This window comes from Podarcis vaucheri (genome assembly GCF_965113315.1).
Source record: "Podarcis vaucheri genome assembly, chromosome: 13".
In the NCBI taxonomy this organism is placed as follows: domain Eukaryota; kingdom Metazoa; phylum Chordata; class Lepidosauria; order Squamata; family Lacertidae; genus Podarcis; species Podarcis vaucheri.
The window spans coordinates 32,392,665-32,411,744 of record NC_138751.1 but is presented as its reverse complement, the minus strand read 5'-3'; the positions used below and the strand labels follow the sequence as shown (position 1 = coordinate 32,411,744).

Sequence of the window (19,080 nt, the reverse complement as noted above, 5' to 3'; positions counted from 1 at the left end):
GTGTTGTTCCTTCATATGCCAAAAGCATACTGCGACAAGTCCCAGTCCATGTGGGAAGGGCTTATAGTAACTCCCAACCACTTCAGCCTTGACTCAGTTCTAGGATGCTGGCATGGTGAGAAGCTGCATTATAGGCTCCATTCACAGAAGTGAAGGTCTCTCATGTTACCCTTGGCAGTGAGGGGAGGGGGCCCACATTGCAGGAGTTCCCGTATCAATGGGCGCATCAGTCAGAACCCCAATAAACAGAAGTGAAAAGTGAAGCCCGAAGGTGGAGAGTTGGAGGCATGGAGCAATGGAAGGAAGAAATGATCATCCATGTGGCTCCTTCTTTAGCAAACATTTCGCTAAGTAAGCAAATGTCAAGACTGCTGCTAGTTTGCAGAGAGCAAAACAAAGTCACAAAAAAAGGAAACCCCTTTCCCCAGGGGTGTTGTCACCGGGGAGAAAAAAGAAGGATTTGTGGACATTACATGTTGATAGTAGGGACGCAGATGGCGCTGTGAGTTAAACCACAGAGCCTAGTACTTGCTGATCAGAAGATCGGCGGTTCGAATTCCCGCGACAGGGTGAGCTCCCGTTGCTCAGTCCCTGCTCCTGCCAACCTAGCAGTTCGAAAGCACGTCCAAGTGCAAGTAGATAAATAGGTACCGCTCCAGCGGGAAGGTAAACAGCGTTTCCATGCGCTGCTCTGGTTCGCCAGAAGCGGCTTAGTCATGCTGGCCACGTGCCCTGGAAGCTGTACGCCGGCTCCCTCGGCTAATAAAGCGAGATGAGCGCCGCAACCCCAGAGTCGGTCACAACTGGACCTAATGGTCAGGGGTCCCTTTACCTTGACCTTAAATGTTGATAGTAAAAGCAGTTAGGACACATGTGTACATGCATATCTGCAATAAAATATTCTTTTCTTGCATATAGAATAGAAATCACTAGATCGGTGTGTGATTCAGCCTTTTTAACCCAGCAGGGAGGGAGCAGCTTGCAAGATTTTTCTCAGTCCTCTGGATCCCAGCAAGGCAACATGACTGTTTCAGACCACGTTGCTGCCCCCGCCCCCGCCACACTGACAGGAATCATTGCACAATCAGTATGAGCCTTGTATAGTCTGCAGGGCAGCATCCTGCTTTGAGTGTGGGAGTGTCCTGGCGAGGGGGTGGGCAGAAAGGTATCTGGCTTTCCACAGGGACACTTTTCCTATCCTTGCAGTTATGTAGCACAACTGCTGGGTAAATGGGACTCCTTTGGCAACCTGTTCTACCCACAACAAAAATCAGTTTGCAACAAATGCACTTTCAGCGACTGGGGGGGAGAAAAGAGTTAACTTAACAGGGTTATGAAGGGGAGGAAACAGCAGTTAAAGTCATCGAAAACACCCTTGTGTTGTCCTCTTTCAAGCCCTCTTGGTTTCTTGTGCAAAGAGGAAAGGAGAGCCACAAAGACAGGACTGTCACAATCCGTGACACCCAAAACAAATGGTGACCTTTGTTGCCATCTGAAAGCACTCCTCGCCGTTCTCATGAGCACAAAAGGACTGCTGATGATGAAGGGACGCAAAAGGAGAACATAATGAGCGCAGCCGGAGCCTGCAGCCTGAGACGTCACCAAACACGCAAGCTTGGCAGTCAGGGAAGGTCACAGCTTTATTTAATTTTCAAAAACAGCACAGCTATTCTGAATTGGTTTGGAGCATACTGCTTGTTTGTGTAAGATACAAAAATAGGAAAACATTTCATTGGCTTTCCGTATGCCATTCAACAGATAGCACTGGGCAAGCATGAAAAACACCCAGCTCTCCAAATCAACAATAGGGTTATATTGTATTGAAAGTAATGTACAGTTTTTTTAAATGGAGCAAATACTCTCTACCATCCAAGACATCACTAGAGTTCACCTAAAGCAACTTTGCTACTAACAAGCATGAATGTGAGACTGTTGAGAGAGAGAGAGAGAAAGAGAGAGAGAAAGAGGAGAAAAAGCGTGTCTGCCAAACTTACCGACAATTGTATGAGGCAAGACCAATCTGTGACCATGTTACAGCAAGATTACAACATTGCAGAGTGGGAAACTGTTATCATTGAGTTGGGAAACCGACCTACTTTGCCAAAGACACAAACGTCAAAGAGTAGGCTGTACATACAACTGGGGAATATGCACAGCCAAGGTAGCAGATTAAATAGCTCCTTTGGGGTTTTGCAAGCAAACAGAGGGCACTTGCTGTTCCACTGTCTGGGCCAGTCAGATGGGTGAATCCTGTTTTATCAGCAGCTTGAGCCCAGCCATATCATCCAGGAAGTGGTGCTCACAAAGAGCCACCCCCAGCACAGCAGGGAAGAACAGTTAAAGGCAACGCACCTTCTATCAACTAGCAGATGTTCATGCCTGCCCTGGCGCAAGTAACCAAGCTTTTCGTGAAAGCACACCACAATACTTACTCTCTCTTGCTAAGCAGCACTCCCTTAGATACCCTCAAACACACCTGCACACATTTTATTCCACCCCCCCCCAAGGGCTATAAAATGGATTGGGGAAAAGTGTAGGGAGGGTTGGAAAAGTTAAAGAAGCATAAACTAAATGCCAGTATTGTTAATTTTCAAGGAAACAATTTGAAAAATCGCTTTCTGTAAAACAATATTAATACTGATTAAACAACATTGGAAAAGAGGAAAACCATTCATTCCTGTGTATTCCCACTCAAGAATGTTGTCTTAATGGAAACTTCTGGAGCAAAGGCTCCAAGTGTTTGGTTTTCTCATTATTTTCCTTTTCCCGCATTTGGTTTCAACACAATACATTACTCAGGCCATCTCTGGAGGCAACTAAAAATCACAAGGAATTACTGCCCAGCTCGGAAGCCACAGAGTCAAATGAATATTTCTGTACTGAGCAGAACTCAGTAACAAAAAATACCCTCCCACCCACGCTATGACGATGATAGTCAAGCCCCGGACATGGAAGTGAAAAATTTCCTGATAAAAGCAGTTCAAGTTTTGTTATTACACGAAGACACACACATGGGAAATCCCTGGCATACACAAATACTTCACTGCTCATTTACAGCAAATGCAATTGACCTCTGCCTGGAGGACTGCTAAGGGCAAAACTTGAGTTCTGTGAACACAAAACCTTTATCATGGAGAGAAGTCACAACAAGGTGTGGATGACCGTGCATAGCGTACATACTGGAAGCTTCCTACCATTGGGCAGAGTGACATGACCACCTTAGGCAGCTGATTCGGTGTGTCAAAAAGGGGCAGCAAATTATTAGACTCATAGAATCATAGCACTGTAAAGTTGGAAAAGACCAAGAGGATTATCTGGTCCAACCCCCTGCCACCCAGGAATCTTTAATTGCCATGTCTCAGGAGTGAAACACCTTTGACCCTCTAAACGTTGCTGGACTCCCAACCCCCAATCACCCTTGACAACTGGTCTTGCTGACTGGGACTGATGAGAGTTGGAGTCCAACTACATCTGAAGATCCACAGGTTCCCTACTCTTGTTGCATTTTTACTGCCAATGAGGTGGAAGAGGCACTTGTGGGATCTGCTGCCTCAGGCGCCAAAATAACTCAGCTGCCCTTGGCTCCTATATACCTTGGCTGGGGGTGTGGGAGAACCATTTCCTACTCCAGCCAAGGCAACAAAGTTTCTTGGTGAGTATACCTGGAGCAAGGGTTAATTTGATCAGATGCAGGAAAGTCATACAGGAACCTCCCCCCCCCCCCAATTTATGTACCATCGATAGTGTATACATGCATCACTCTGATCCCAGGAGTGATCCAGAAATGTCATAAAGTCATCACTGAAACGTCACTAAAAGGGCGGGACGGGGACAGAACAGGGTGTTTGCAAGCTTTTTCAATGGGTTTTCGATTACATGCAATTTCACTGACACGCGTGGTGCTTCTGGGCATAACTCCCGCGCGTAAACAGGGGGATGCCTGTACCTGGATAGAAATGATAGCAGGGGCAAATCCTGGAAAAGCCACATAGTGGGTAACAGAGAGACTTTCCGAGGAGCAACTTTGAAGAAAATACACAGAAATCCATCTGTGTAGACAAGACTAAGATCTGGAAAGCGGCAGGCCAGAGGCTCAAATAAACATTCCTGTACTCTGCCTTCTTTCCATATTGCCCTATCACTTTGCTACTGTTCACACTGGTAGCTGAGCAATGTGTTTTTGAAGTATTAGCCAGAGTAGATTCTTCTAACAAAAACAGTACCAAGCAGGAACGGAACAACTTCTCATACGTCTGGATTTCTGAGCTTGTCTGCCCCACGCTCTTAAAACCACACACAACTGAAATTTAACTCACTGGCACCCACACACGGGATATATATATACGTACATACATACATACATACATACATACACAGAGAGACATCAGTGCGATTCCCACACTTCTAATACAGTTCCTTCACATCATATCATTTGCAAACGGTAATTAAAGTTGAAACCAAATATCATTTTCCTGGCAGTAAAGCTCCTGTGAATTCAACGGAGCTTACATCCAAGTAGACACACATAGGATTTCACTGTGCATAAGAAAGGAGTATCTGTGGCCCTCCATATGTTGTTGGAATCACTCCGATCAGCTCCAGCCAGCATAGACAATGGTTTGGGAGTTGGTGGGAGTTGTAGATCCAACATCTGGAAGGCCACAGGTCCTCCATCCCTGAATTAATATAGTATACCAGTAAAGGAAAACAATCAATCAATCAGGGGCACGCCACTGAGACTACCTATATGGGGGAAAACCCCATACAAATGAGGTCACAAACTAGAGAAGTCCTGGGGAACCTGGGGCCCTCCAGATGTTGCTAAACTACAACTTCCAATACACTTGACCATTGACTATATGAGAGCCAGTGTGGTGTAGTGGTTAAGAGCGGTAGTCTCGTAATCTGGGGAACTGGGTTCGCGTCTCTGCTCCTCCACATGCAGCTGCTGGGTGACCTTGGGCTAGTCACACTTCTTTGAAGTCTCTCAGCCCCACTCACCTCACAGAGTGTTTGTTGTGGGGGAGGAAGGGAAAGGAGAATGTTAGCTGCTTTGAGACTCCTTAAAGGGAGTGAAAGGCGGGATATCAAATCCAAACTCTTCTTCTTCTATATTGGCTGAAGCTGGCTGAAAGGAGTTAAGAGTCCAAAAACATAAACAAACCCACTGTTTCTCCATACTTTATGAACAGGCTCCTCCTTGTTAAAATGAGAAACGAAGTTGATCTCAAGTAGGTACATTTTTAAAGCCTCATATCCACACCCTCTCTAGCAAAGTAAAGAGATTGGGCTAAGTGCTGTCAAGGTCCAAATTCATTACAATAAGCAGGCACAGAAAATTTGACTAGTTAAATGTTGGTCAAAAACTGAAGAAAGACATTATTGCATGAAAATCATAGTTGAATACATTGTATATTCAGAAAAGAGGGGAGAAAGAAAAAGATTTCCACAACAATTTTTAAAGAGTCTGTTTCAGCAGAAGTCTACCAAAGTTTGCAGAAAGATTTATTCTTATTGTTTAATCCTGAAGCCAGCTCCCTGCACCAACTAAACGAAGGCTTTTCTGTCTTCAGGCCCTTTGTATGTTTAGTAATGCTTTCCTTCTAAAATGTTTTGCACATTAGTACAGCTCATAAATCATTTGCAGTAAGTCATTTCCATTCTCAAGGTTAGGGGAGGGGACCTGTGGGTTACAATACATTGTTGGACTTCAACTTCGCTGACCACTGGGAATGATGGCTAGGACTGATGCAGGTTGTACACAGGTGCCCCATCTCTGCTCCAGCTAGTCAGCCTTCCTCCAAGTCCCTGTCTCTCTAAATACCCATGTCTCTAAATACCCATCTAGCCAGCATCCTAGAGTGTTTCCACACACACCCCAGACATACCCTTCCCTTGGTCACCTCAGGTTATTGTTTGCATTTATAACCTTGACAATGAGACCCATTATCTGACTCATTTGAGCTCTTATACCCTAGTTTCCCTCTCCACCTATCAGCTGTCAAATCTTGAGCTTGTTACTGATAGATTGGTAACTATAAATAGGCAAAAAATGGTGCTTTGTCTGTCTCCTGTCCTGTCACCTACAGGCTTTCTGCCCCTGGCCAATGGTTCTGCACTATCACAAACATTCTAACTGTTCAGTGAGTGTCAGAAACAGAATGTTGACAAATAATAAGGCTTGCTGTGGATGGAAGTGAAAAGTTAGCTTGTTTGGGAAAAAGAGATAACGAAGGGCGAAAGGACAGGTGGAACTATGTGCTGTCAGCAGGAAGGAAGGAGACAGAATTCTGGGAAGATATAAGGAGGCCAGAAGCCACACAACTGAAGAAAAAAGGGCAGTAGGCTGAGCAAAAGAAATTGAAAACATTTGAAAGTGTGGAGACAGAAGACTGAGATAAAGAACAGCTAAGCAGAGTGAGGGGCTAGGGTGAAATAGCTTGTACAGCCTAAGCACAAGAGGGGCTCCAAGTTGTTGGCAAAAGGGAAAAGTATAAGGACAAAAAACTTTTAAGCTAGGAGCTGTGGAGAAGGGAAAAGACAAAGGCTGAAGATCACATATCAAATGGAAATAACCAACCAAGTGTTCAGCTGCATGTTTCTAAGGTACTTAAAATTAGTTTCTTTAGCTATTTTAAACCCAGAAGCAAGCTAGGAAATAATGAAAGAAAGTATTAAAATACAAACATAGCATTACCACGTATAGTTTTTTATAATGAGAACATTTTTTCAAAGAACATACAATTACAACAGAAAATGCCTATTGCCTTCTCAAGCCAAGTCAAATTGGGCCCCACACTGCGATATAATAATCTGGGAGGCTGTGTTGTTCTACTTCCTACGCCGAGTTTGAACAGGCAAGAACAACAATTCCCTCATCATTTTAACACTCACAGGAGAGCAGTAACCATCTTTCCAATGACAGGGAATTTTAAAGTAATGGTTGCTCCCCCTACCTATAAAACAGAATTATCTATGGCAGGGATGGGGAAGCTGTGATCTTTCATCATACCTGTTGCTCCCAACAGTCCCAGCCAGGGTGGCTGACAGTCAAGAGATAATGGAAGTTGTAGTCATAGAATAATAGAATCCTAGTCCAGCAATCTCTGCAGAGGTACGTGTTCCCCACTCCTGATCTGTGGTCTCCAGAGTCTTGGGAAGTAAGGCTCATGCCTGTGGCCACATATGACAGCCTCTGCCAACTGGTGCCCTCTAGTCATTTTGGACCACAACTCCCAGCATTCCAGATCATTGGCCATGCTAGATAAGGCTGATGCAGATTGGGAGTTCAACAACATCTGAAGGGCACCAAATTGGGGAAGGCTAATACAGTATGATACGTTCCTCCCCCCCCCCCCCACCTTCATGCCTTATGATATATGCCTCTTCTATGCCTCATGTTGGCCCAATAAGTTTCTTCCTTCAGGTAAAACCTTTCCTGAGCAGTGTTAGAAACTGAGACATGAAAGCGAGGAGCTAAATGGCACCTTAAACCTAGGTTATGGGAGCAACAATGGAATGTCTGGGCGCACTTTTTTTTATATAACAAGAATACAAAGCTGAAAATGAATGAACTGCAGCTAAAATATTATGTTCATTTTTCACATGATCTAGTCCTTCTCCTGCCCACCTCCCTAATATTCTTAAAAGAGTCTCTTCTCCAGTCTTCAGGGAGTAGCTGGAAGTGGGGAGGCAGAAAAAGGTCCTCCTTTTCTTCCACTTTGCAGTTTTAATATGAAATCTTAGGTGCGGTACTGCGCCCAGAGCTCAGAAACTGGTCACGCTAATGAAATTCCATGTTGTAAAATGCGTCTAGAATAATGGGAGTTTGGGCCACTGTATACTTAACCTGCCTCTGGTAGCAGAAAGAATGCTTTGCATTCATAAGAACTAAAGTTCAGAATCCCTGCCATCTCCAGTTAAAGCAGGGATGAGGAGCTTGTGGCCTCCATATGTTGTTGGACTCCCAACTTTCATGGCCAACAGAGAGAGATAAACTGTTGCCCAATAACTTTTGGAGAGCTGCAGATTACCCATCTCTGAGTGTGTTTGTTTGTTTCAGTCATTTACATACAATTTTATCTTTAAAGGCTCTCTGGAACAAGAGGCAGGGGGGGGGAATCTACCAAAGACGCTGGAGAATGGTTGACAGAGGAAAAAATACTGGACTAGATAGTCCGGTGTTCGGGCTCAGTATAAGGCAAGTGGATACATCTCTCAATTTATATTCTCCCCCCGCCCCAAACCTTGTGCTGCCCATCAAATGTATACTGGGAGCTTTCCAAGCAAAAATAATACCAGTTCTGTGCTCTGCACAGCATCTAAAACATTACAGTCGTACCTTGGAAGTCAAACGGAATCTGTTCCAGAAGTCCATTTGAGTTCCAAAATGTTCAGAAACCAAAGCGTGGCTTCTGATTGGCTGCAGGATGCCTCGTCGGACGTTCGACTTCCAAAAATAGTTTGTAAACTGGAACAGTCATTTCCAGGTTTGCGGCGTTCAGGAGCCAAAACATTTGAGAACAAAGCCGTTCAAAACCCAAGGTACAACTGTACTTGTGTTAGAGAGCGTTGCTAGCTGTTATAGATGTGAGGTATGGGGCCCTCATGTCAGTTCAACACACATACACATACCCCAGATCTGCATAAATTTCAGGGGAATATCCAAATTCTGCACAAAAGCAACTCAAAATCTACAACTTAAATAATTTATGCAAATGTGCTAACAGGCCTGTTTGCCTACTTGTTCTAACGGCCACTGAAAAGGGCAAGAAACCTGTAGGGCATCTAAAAGTCTCCAGGACCACAGGAGATTTGGGTCTTTTGAGATTTCACTACTGATCATTACTTTTCAAGTTTATCACTGAGATTTATAGGATGCTGAATTCTGTGTCTAAAACAGATACCACCTAGCAGCAGATGGTCTGATGGTGGAAGTACAGCTTTATGCACTTGGCATAATAATAATAGTAATAATAAAAAGGGGGCGGACGTCTGGGTGGAAAAGTCTTTCACAATCCCATCCACCATTGAACCCATTGCATTTTGAGTGTATGTGATTTTGGCTTTACGTGCTACACCCAGAACGTAACCCCAGCGTAAGTTGAGAGTCACCTGTACAGAATATGCACTACCCAGATCAAAATGAACTATAAGCAGGAAACTCCACAGTGTATCATGTCAAAGGAACTTGAAGTAAATAAAGTAAGTTCTGAAACAAACTTTCCATGATGCTGCAAGCGATCAAGCAGTACCATCAACCAGGAGAGACCAAATTCTCCTACCGTCTAGAGATCTGAAGATTTGAGGGGGGAATGGGGGAACCCCTCAAATTTCCCTTGAGGAAAACATCCCCCGCCCCCCCAAAAAACCCTGGGAAGAATTTTCCCCATGCGCTCACATCTTTACTGCAGCCCATAGACAATGGGTGGTATTCAACTAAGTTTCACTCAGAGTAGACTAAGTTAGGTTCATTCATTTCAATAGGTCTACTCTGAGTAAGATGTAGCTGAGTAACACCCACTGCCTCCAGAAATACACAGCAGCACAACTCTACAAGATATAAACCAACAATAAGAGAACTGCAAAACATAGCCACCTCTGCCTACACTATGCATCATAATTCCTTCCATTTCCAAAGTTCAGACTGTGTATCATTTGCTTATGGCACATCCCATGCAAGTTTGGTAAAAAAAAAACCAAGGTTTGCAGAGATACAAAATATTTTTAGGTGGAATAAAACCAAAACTGACAATGGGCATGAAATGCTGACTGGCTGCTTGGGAGCAGGGAGAATGAAATGGCAGGAATCCTCAACAATAGTACACCACACTGCATTTTCTGTTGCTGCCCTGGACTTCTAGAGGAAGGGCAGGATATAAATGGAATAAATAATAGTAACTGTAAACAGGATTTCTAACCCGCTTTTCACCACAAGGTCCCAGGGCAGGTTAAAACAATACAATTTAAAATTAGATATAAGAATTTAAGTAAGAAACCAATGCAATTTTAAATAAGAAAATACAGTGAGGGTATGACTTCAACATCCAATGGTAGCTATAAGGTGAAGTACACACCTCTTTGGGAAGAGAATTCCACAATTTAGGGGCTGTCATAGTGAATGGCCTGATTTCTATTAAATTTTTCAATAATAAAGCAGTTAAGTACCAAACACAAAAGATTTGTTCTAAGGAAGACACACGTGTCTTTCCTTAACAATAACCTAAGACACTCTAGAACACAAACATATAATCAACAGTCAATGTAAAAGAAAAGGAAAAGAATCCCCCCCACACACACACACAAGAGCAAAAAACCCCCCAAACTCTGAAAAGGTTCCAAAAGTTAGAGAATGACTTTAAACATCAAAGTAAGTACCGGTACCTTGAATTGGGTCAACAAACGAAACTGCAAGCAATGCAGTTTGTTTTAACACGGAGCTTATGCGAGTTCTAAATGGAACGCCAGCCAGTAAACAGGCTGTTTGCATTTTGGATCAGTTGAAGTTTCTGAGTCATCTTTTGCTGCAAGTTCCACTTGTAAATTCCAATCAAATTCAGTAAAGATGAACGAGAGAGTGACAAAGAATGTAAAACAACTTTGCAAACTTTAAATCTGAGGGCAAAGCTATACTGCGCAGGGCATCTGCAACTTGATCTCCCAACATTTGCATTTTTACTGAAAAGCAACCACATTCAAGAGGTGTGTGTCAGAATTTCATCAGAGAAGTGGAGCTGTGGGGTATTTAACTCTTCTGTGCTGTTTTCCCAATTTACATTCTTGGCTGCACTCTCAAATCTGGGTTATCTTTAGGATCTGAGGGTGGGTGGGTATTTAAATAAGGAAAATGGCACCTGTATAGCTGTATAGATGTTTTGATAACTTTTCTTATCTCTACATAACAAGCTGCTTAAAGCCCCCCTCTTCAGCATAATATTAAAGGGATAGGAGTCCTGGTTTCCATTCTACAGTATCTGGTTACCCTAAAGCAAATATGGGGAACCTGTGGTCTTCCAGATGTTGTTGGACTCCAACTCCCATTAGCCCCAGCAAGCATGGCCAGAATGGAAGCTGAAGTCCATCACTATCTAAAGGGCCACATATTCCCCACCCCTGCTCTAAAGGAGGACACAAAACAACAGCCATGTCTTGCTTTTAAAAAAGGGGGGTCTCATTGTTGAAGGCTGCAGTTAAAGGGGTGGTCATAGCTTTGAAATTGTTGAACTAAGCTACTGGTTTTCAAATTGTGTTGTAAAAAAGCTTTAGAAGGGTTCCTCAGTAGAGGACGATGTAAAAACAGCTCCACCAAAGTAGAAAGGTTGGCAAGCCACTGAGCTTGGTGTCTGACAGCAGCACTACCACTGTTACTGCTAGGGACTATGTATGCAAGTTGCATCCCACACTTTGTTTCTCGAAACACGGTCTTCATCCTGCTTTATTCCTGGACCAGACTTATAGCTTATATAGCTGACTACAAAATCATACACAACACCAGTTTGGCGTAGTGGAAGGCCAGGGTTCAAATAAGCACATGATTCTGTGGGGAGGGCAAATTTCTGGTTTTAATTCTAAAACCTAAGAACATTTTCAGTTTGCTCTACCCTAACTGAAAAGTATGGGGAACACATTTTTTTTTTAAACAGAGAAGTTTTGTAAAAATGTTTAGGGGCTGTATGTGAGCAGGGAGATCTCTGGCTAAAAGCCAAGACTAAAGCTTCCCACCCAAAGAGCGGGTTTTTTTGCAGCACTATTCCTTTTATTATTCATCACTCATAAAATACCCCACTATGCTTTATGTTCTGACTCTCCTCCCTGGCTGGCATCTCCACTTGCAAGAATACCAGCTTCCTCTCCTCACGTGAACTCCTTGGGAAATACAACAAACCTCATGAGATTGGCAGAAACTGTTATGAAGGATAAAAATGGAGATACATGGAGGATGGCCATTCCATGTTAGAAGCCATACAGTATGCCCTCTGAAAGAGAAAACCGTCACATGAAACAGATAGGTATGTATGTGTGTATTGATGGATTTGAGAAACCAAAACACGTCTAGCACTTGTTTCCAGCCTGCAAGTCCCCCGAATCATTTGCTGAGTTTCTGTGCAATGTCAGAGAACACTACGGACAGACAATTTAGCAAACAATGTTTTTCTATCATGGCATTTCATGGTTGTCTGTATTAAGCAAAATAAGGAGCAATCTTTCTCTGCTATGTAATACTTGGTAAATGTTGGGAGCCATATCATCCCCCTCCATATCACCCCCTACAGCTGCTATATGTAAGTTTTTAAAAAGATTCCTGCAATGCCGAACTTCTCTTTATCACTGTAATTTGCCCTTGAGACTTCAAAATTCTTTTTCCAAGTGTTGTTTATATATTTTGAAATTCTTAAAATATGTTTAGTACTGTGACACATCTTTAAATAATCTCTTTTTGTTTTGTGTGTTTTGTGTAAGAACGCTTTTTAATACATAAATAATACTCCTACTCACATTATTTGCAGGTTGTTTACTGCTGGAATATCCTGGGCAAAAACTAAAAAGGATCAGGAAAGAAAAGTCTTACTTCTGTCCATAATTAGAGGTTCCAAATTTAACCCCATAATAGTCAGATCTGAGGGTTCTTTTAGTTATATCTCAGAAGTCATAGTTCTGTGTGAGTTGTATGACAAGGGGCTGGGGTGAAATGTGTACAAACCATACGTGATTAATCTCGATTTTAAGGTGTGATGTTACACTCAATAGGCAGTTTCACAGGATTAAAAGCTAGACAACAATGGGCTTCACAGACAGAAATTTTGTAAAAAGTTTGTGGTTCTTTTTCCTGAGAGAGAGAGAACCACTCCAAAGAGAGTGGAAGAATCTTACTGACCTCTTTGAAACAACACAATTATCAGTGTGAATAAAGTTTTAAGACTGTAAGAACAAATAACCTACCTACTTCCCTAAACTTCCCCAATAAATAGTGATAAAACATGGTAGCAATGCATGGAGGGGCAGGCCTTCCACTCCATGGCAACAGAACAGAACTAGTCCGTAACTAAGGGCAGAGCAACAGCAACCACAGAATAAGACAAAGCCAGCCACAGTTGTATGTGCTGCTGCACATAAGAAATGGGCAAACTTTCCCACATTCACTGCTCAGTAAGCTGATGGTTTCTATTCACTCATTCTAACTGCTCAGAATGAGAATGCGTCTGCAAGGAAGGGAAAATAGTGCAGCTTCTGAGATGGAAAGTTCCAGAACGTAGTGGGTGAGAAGCAGGAACTTTAGGGAAGCTCAGATGGAGAAGACCAATGCCCACAGAAAAAGGAGTAAGAGAGAACAACCTAAATATAGGAGGGGCTTGGACAGTGTTGGCAGGAAGAGAATGGCGAGTCTAAGGAATTCGGAAAATTTTGAGACTACAGGCCAAAGAGGTGGAGAAATAGTGGGCTGAATTTCACATCTAACATGTGCCATATCAGAATTATTTTGAAAGTGTCAACAAGCATATAAGCAAGAGCAGTTTTACGGTTTACTTTGTTTTCATAAGTGCTTGGTCAAACACTTTATAAAGGCTTGCCACTTGTCTTGCATTTCTCTATGTGGTCATGCTCCACACTAGGGGAAACTTTACTCTCACTTGGCGTTGCGTAGATCTTGGATAAAGAATGAAACAAAACCAGGGGAAGGTTTTTTTAAAAAAAAAAAATGAGAGAAGCAGAAGCAGCACAACAGAAATTATGTAAAGGTAGATTATTAAAGTTTGGATTTCTATAGGACCTACCTCCACTGGTTCCTCGCCCTCAACTCTTGAAAAGCACTGCAAAAGATAGGAAACAAAATTACTACAAAATAAAAATATGTGGACTCTTGTAGGCACATAGTGTACTCTAAATAAAACTTAGCTCTAGATTTATTAAGCATGCCTATAGCTCCTTAATTATTAACACACACACACAAATATAGCATGGCAAATTTCCCAGAGCCCCTGCAGGCAGCAGGCAGATGGAGTTTGGCCTTGTGAATACTTCCCATTGCAAGCTGAGCTCCCTTTCTCTCTGCAAAAGTCAGGGCAAACTAACCCTGCTAGACTTTTTCATGAGGCCAAGTTACAGCTATCTAACACTTTAGGGGGGCTTCAAAAATCATACTATTAACATAATGAAAAGATGGCCCTGTATAACTAACACTGTGTGCTGCTTTAAGAAAAGTGGCATATAAATGAAGCAATAGCAGCCATGAAAACTGTATCAGCCCCATGTCATTTCTATGCTAGAACTGTGAAATTATTAAATGGGAAGGGACTGGAAGTCATCTGCTCATCCACCAGCAAGTTATTATCCTACTAGCTATTTAGAAGATCAACCATGCAGTAGAGGTAACAGCCCATTACAAGGCTTCAAGCCGAGAACATGTGTTAGCACTGAAAAAGGAACCTGTGGAACAAACATCTCCATACGTCTCGTGCAAACAAATCAAACCACACAATACAGGCAGTAGGCAAATGTCCAGGGTGTCTAGCTTTCTATTTCCCCCCTACAATTCTACACTCTGGTAAAGAACTAGTTTATTCATCCTAGAGACCTGATCTGAAGGAAGTGCTTATCCCACACAGGCAGCCAAGTATTCTCATGGTGTAAACTGGGCTATTTCTAATGCCCTTTGCTTCGCTGTATTGAACAACAACATAATTCCAAAACACACAGCCCAACAGATAAAAGAGTAATTGCTCCACAGCCCCACTGTCCTGGGGAAATAAACAAAGGGATGCCCTCTTTTAAATGCTTAGATAGCAAAATGGGGTGGGGTAGGGAGATTGATTATCCACGTATATACAGAGATAGCAAAAGCTGTATCAGTTGAATTTGAGCCTGCCATGCAGCAAAATCTCAACCCAAAAGCAACTATGCGAAATCCGTATCAATTGCACTTCATAATGAATTAGCAACAAAAGCTGTAAACTGCCCATTTAACAACAGGTGGGATCAACTCAGCGGCCAGCTGGTATAAAAGCCCCTCTACTTTAGAGCTTGATATCTGCCCTAGAGAGAAATGTGCCGTAAGAATTGTCAGTATAGTGCAGTGGAACATTTAGGATTCATGTGCAAAACTCTGTTCTGCCAAGCAAACTGCCCACCACTATGACAGAAAGGAGGAAGTGCCCATATTGCGGGGGGGGGGGGGCGGCAAGCACAATTCATCCATGTGTGCTCTGCTTTACAGTGGTGCCTCGCAAGACGAAATTAATTTGTTCCGCAAGTTTTTTCTTCTTGCGAGTTTTTCGTCTTGCGAAGCACGGTTTCCCATAGGAATGCACTGAAAATCAATTAATGCGTTCCTAGGGAAACCGCCTTCAGACCAGGTCCGGGGACAGTCTGTCCCCCGACCTCTTCTGAAGGCTGGGGGGGGGGGGGACAAGGGCTTTTCTTCCCACTGCCAGCCTTCAGAAGGCTGTTCTGAAGGCTGGCGGTGGGAAGAAAAGCCCTTCTTCCCACCTCCCGCCCCGCAAGCTCCGGGGACAGGAGGGCTTTGCTGCCGACCGCCAGCATTTTAAAAGCCCCTGCTGTCCCGGGGCAATTTTAAAATGCTGGCGGGCGGGAGCGAAGCCTCCGCTGTCCCAGGGAGATTTTAAAATGCTGGGGGTCGGCAGCGAACGCTTCGCTCCCGCCCGCCAGCATTTTAAGATCGCCCGGGACAGCAGAGAAGTCTCTTCTGAAGGCCGGCTGTGGGCAAAAGTCTTTGCTCCCGACTGCCAGCAATTTTAAACAGGTCCCCGGAGATTTCCCTATGGGCTTTCGTCTTGCGAAGCAAGCCCATAGGGAAATTCGTCTTGCGAAGCGCCTCCAAAACAGAAAACCCTTTCGTCTTGCGGGTTTTCCGTCTTGCGAGGCATTCGTCTTGCGGGGTACCACTGTACATGAAAATGCAATTGGACTGTAACTAGGGATAGAATTCCAGGCATCCCAGAAGAGACCGTCCTAGTATGGTGCTGACCTTTAAAGCCCTAAATGGCCTCGGTCCGGTATACCTGAAGGAGTGTCTCCACCTCCATCGTTCTGCCTGGACCCTGAGGTCCAGCGCCGAGGGCCTTCTGGCAGTTCCCTCACTACGAAAAGCCAAGTTACAGGGAACCAGGCAGAGGGCCTTCTCGGTAGTGGCACCTGCCCTGTGGAACGCCCTCCCACCAGATGTCAAAGAGAAAAATAATTAACAAACTTTTAGAAGACATCTGTTCAGGGAAGCTTTTAATGTTTAATAGGTTATTGTATTTTAGTGTTCTGTTGGAAGTCGCCCAGAGTGGCTGGGGAAACCCAACCAGATGGGTGGGGTATAAATAAATTATTATTATTATTATTATTATTATTATTATTATTAATCCTTTGTTCTATATCAATAAACAATAAGAGATGCAGAGACCAAAGCAAATCTCCAGTCTCATCACCCACTCCTGCTTCTGTTTGTTTGTCAAGCAAGATGCAGCAAAGAGTAGACAACGTACCCATCGAACTATTGATAGTTATTTATTTTTATCATACCCACACATTATCTATGCATATCTATAACCTATACATGATTAGTCATATTTGCATCTTGTCCCTCCCTCAAGTGAACTCAGAAGGGGTGTACATGGGTAGATGTCAAGTGATACCTCACCTTATCATTACAACAATCCTGTCCAGTAGGTTAGCTTGAGAGATTGTTGCCACATTTCAGCTATGCTAGCATGCGTCATCCCAGTAAGATAACCAGATATAGCGCCAATCAGTTGTTTGGGACGGGAGGCTCACAGCTGAGTATAGACATGAACTGGGCTTCGACATCAAAGCCCAACTGCTCTAGCCGTGACCGACTCTGGGTTGCGGTGCTCATCTCGCTTTATTGGCCGAGGGAGCCGGCCTTTGTCCACAGACAGCTTCCGGGTCATGTAGCCAGCATGACTAAGCCACTTCTGGCAAACCAGAGCAGCGCACGGAAACGCTGTTTACCTTCCCGCCGGAGCGGTACCTATTTATCTACTTGCACTTTGACGTGCTTTCGAACTGCTAGGTTGGCAGGAGTTGGGACAGAGCAACGGGAGCTCACCCCGTCGGGGGGATTCGAACTGCCGACCTTCTGATCGGCAAGTCCTAGGCTCTGTGGTTTAACCCACAGCGCCACCCACGTCCCTAAATAGTAGCTTACAGAGAGCTAATAGGTGAAGGTGATTCACAAGAAGCAGTCAAGTCAAATACAGCAGAGGAAACTTCCAAGGTCACCATGCATTCTGGCCTGAGGCAAAATCCATTCCTTACTGCAAATCTATCAAGAACTGAACCAATCCACAGAACATCAGTGTCATTTTCTTAAAGCAGGGGTCAGCAACCTTTTTCAGCCATGGGCAGGTCCACCGTCCCTCAGATCATGTGGTGGGCCGGACTATTTGGGGGGGGGGGATGAACGAATTCCTATGCCCTGCAAATAACCCAGAGGTGCATTTTAAATAAAAGTACACATTCTACTCATGTAAAAACATGCTGATTCCCAGACCGTCTGCAGGCCGGATTGAGAAGGCGATTGGGCTGCATCCAGCCCACGGGCCTTAGGTTGCCTACCGCTGTCTTACAGCCTAAACATGTCTCAAGAGGCCGCTGCAAATACAACTTGTTCACAGAAAAGTACCATAGAAATACATAATAACCGTTTTAACGCCAAACACAGAATTAACCCAATAAAATAGTTCTTGTAGTCTGGTCACAATTATTTTAGCTGTACTGTATTAGTTATACTCTGCTAAATAGACTGGCTACTGCAATTAACTGCACACAGAACTGCAATTAAAGGCTGTTCAGAAACTGCTGTTGTTTCAGAATACAGTTACTAGATTGCTAATCACAAATGAATATATTATTCCAGTCCTTAGCTGCAGTTTGCTTCCAAGTGTAATTCAAGGTGCGGGTGATTTCCTTTAACTCAGTTTTGTAAATAACCCAACGGATATTTTTTTTTGGTCAGGCATCTAAACTAGATAGTGATGGTGCTAAGCATGCCTCCCCGGGGAAAGCATCCTAGAAGAGCCACAAATGAAAAGGCACATTCTCATGTCACCAGGAGGCACACAGAGAAGAGCCTCAGATGCTGAACACAGGGTCTGGGTTGGTTCATGTGAGAAAAGGCAGTCCTTGAGGTACTGAGATGTGTAAAATGGTCAAAAACAGCAATTAGAATTGAGCAAGGAAACTAACTGCTAACCAGTCTTGGAAGTAACCCAACAAAAATTACCAGCCAGCAAACTGTTTTACTAGCCTGCAATAAAGACTAGCATGTTGCATTTCCATGCTGGCCATGGAAGACGGGAAGTCCTATTCCCCATGGAAAAGCAGGCTTGTAGCTTCTTAACATATTAATAATAATAATAATGAAGCCTTCAATGAAATGGTCAAAATGATCCATCCCTTCTTCACCAGCCCTCTGTATTTCCATGCTGATCTCATAAAAAAGGACTTCCCTTCTTTCACAGCTGGCAAAGAAACTAAGCAGGGTATCAAAAGTGGGATGGAGCAATTCGTCCCTCGTCCACTAGCTCCCTTACTCACCTGCATAGAATTTCTGGTCACCTAGCGCTGTGGGTTAAACCACAGAGCCTAGGACTTGCTGATCAGAAGGTCGGCGGGTACGAATCCTCGCAACGGGGTGAGCTCCCGTTGCTCAGTCCCTGCTCCTGCCAACCTAGCAGTTCAATAGCACGTCAAAGTGCAAGTAGATAAATAGGGGAAGGTAAATGGCGTTTCTGTGCGCTGCTCTGATTCGCCAGAAGCGGCTTAGTCATGCTGGCCACATGACCCAGAAGCTGTACGCCGGCTCCCTCGGCCAATAAAGCGAGATGAGCACCGCAACCCCAGAGTCAGTCACGACCTAGTGGACCACACCTAGTGGTCAGGGTCCTTTATGGCTCAAATGCAAAACTGTTTTACATCCTTGTATATTTTGGGACCTAGGTGCCTGAAGTAATGCTTGTCCCTGGTTCAACCTGTCCATGTATTGAGGTGACCTTTGGAGACTTGCACCACCAGGCATCTCCACCATCTGAGATAAGTGACAGACACCCTTTTCAA

At 43.8% G+C, this 19,080-nt stretch overlaps 1 protein-coding gene across 3 annotated transcripts in view; it reads right to left on the bottom strand.

Moving 5' to 3' along the window:
* LOC309517757 (signal transducer and activator of transcription 5B) overlaps positions 1–13,801 on the bottom strand; it is a 54,436-nt gene extending 40,635 nt beyond the window's left edge. Inside the window, exon 1 of one of the 3 annotated variants that reach the window (XM_082197223.1) lies at positions 13,773–13,801. The gene's annotated coding sequence lies outside the window, so the exon portion shown is untranslated. Of the gene's footprint in view, positions 1–12,495; positions 12,519–13,772 lie in introns of those variants that run through there. The other 2 variants (XM_082197225.1, XM_082197224.1) reach the window with 2 other exon arrangements.
* Positions 13,802–19,080: the final 5,279 nt, after the last annotated feature.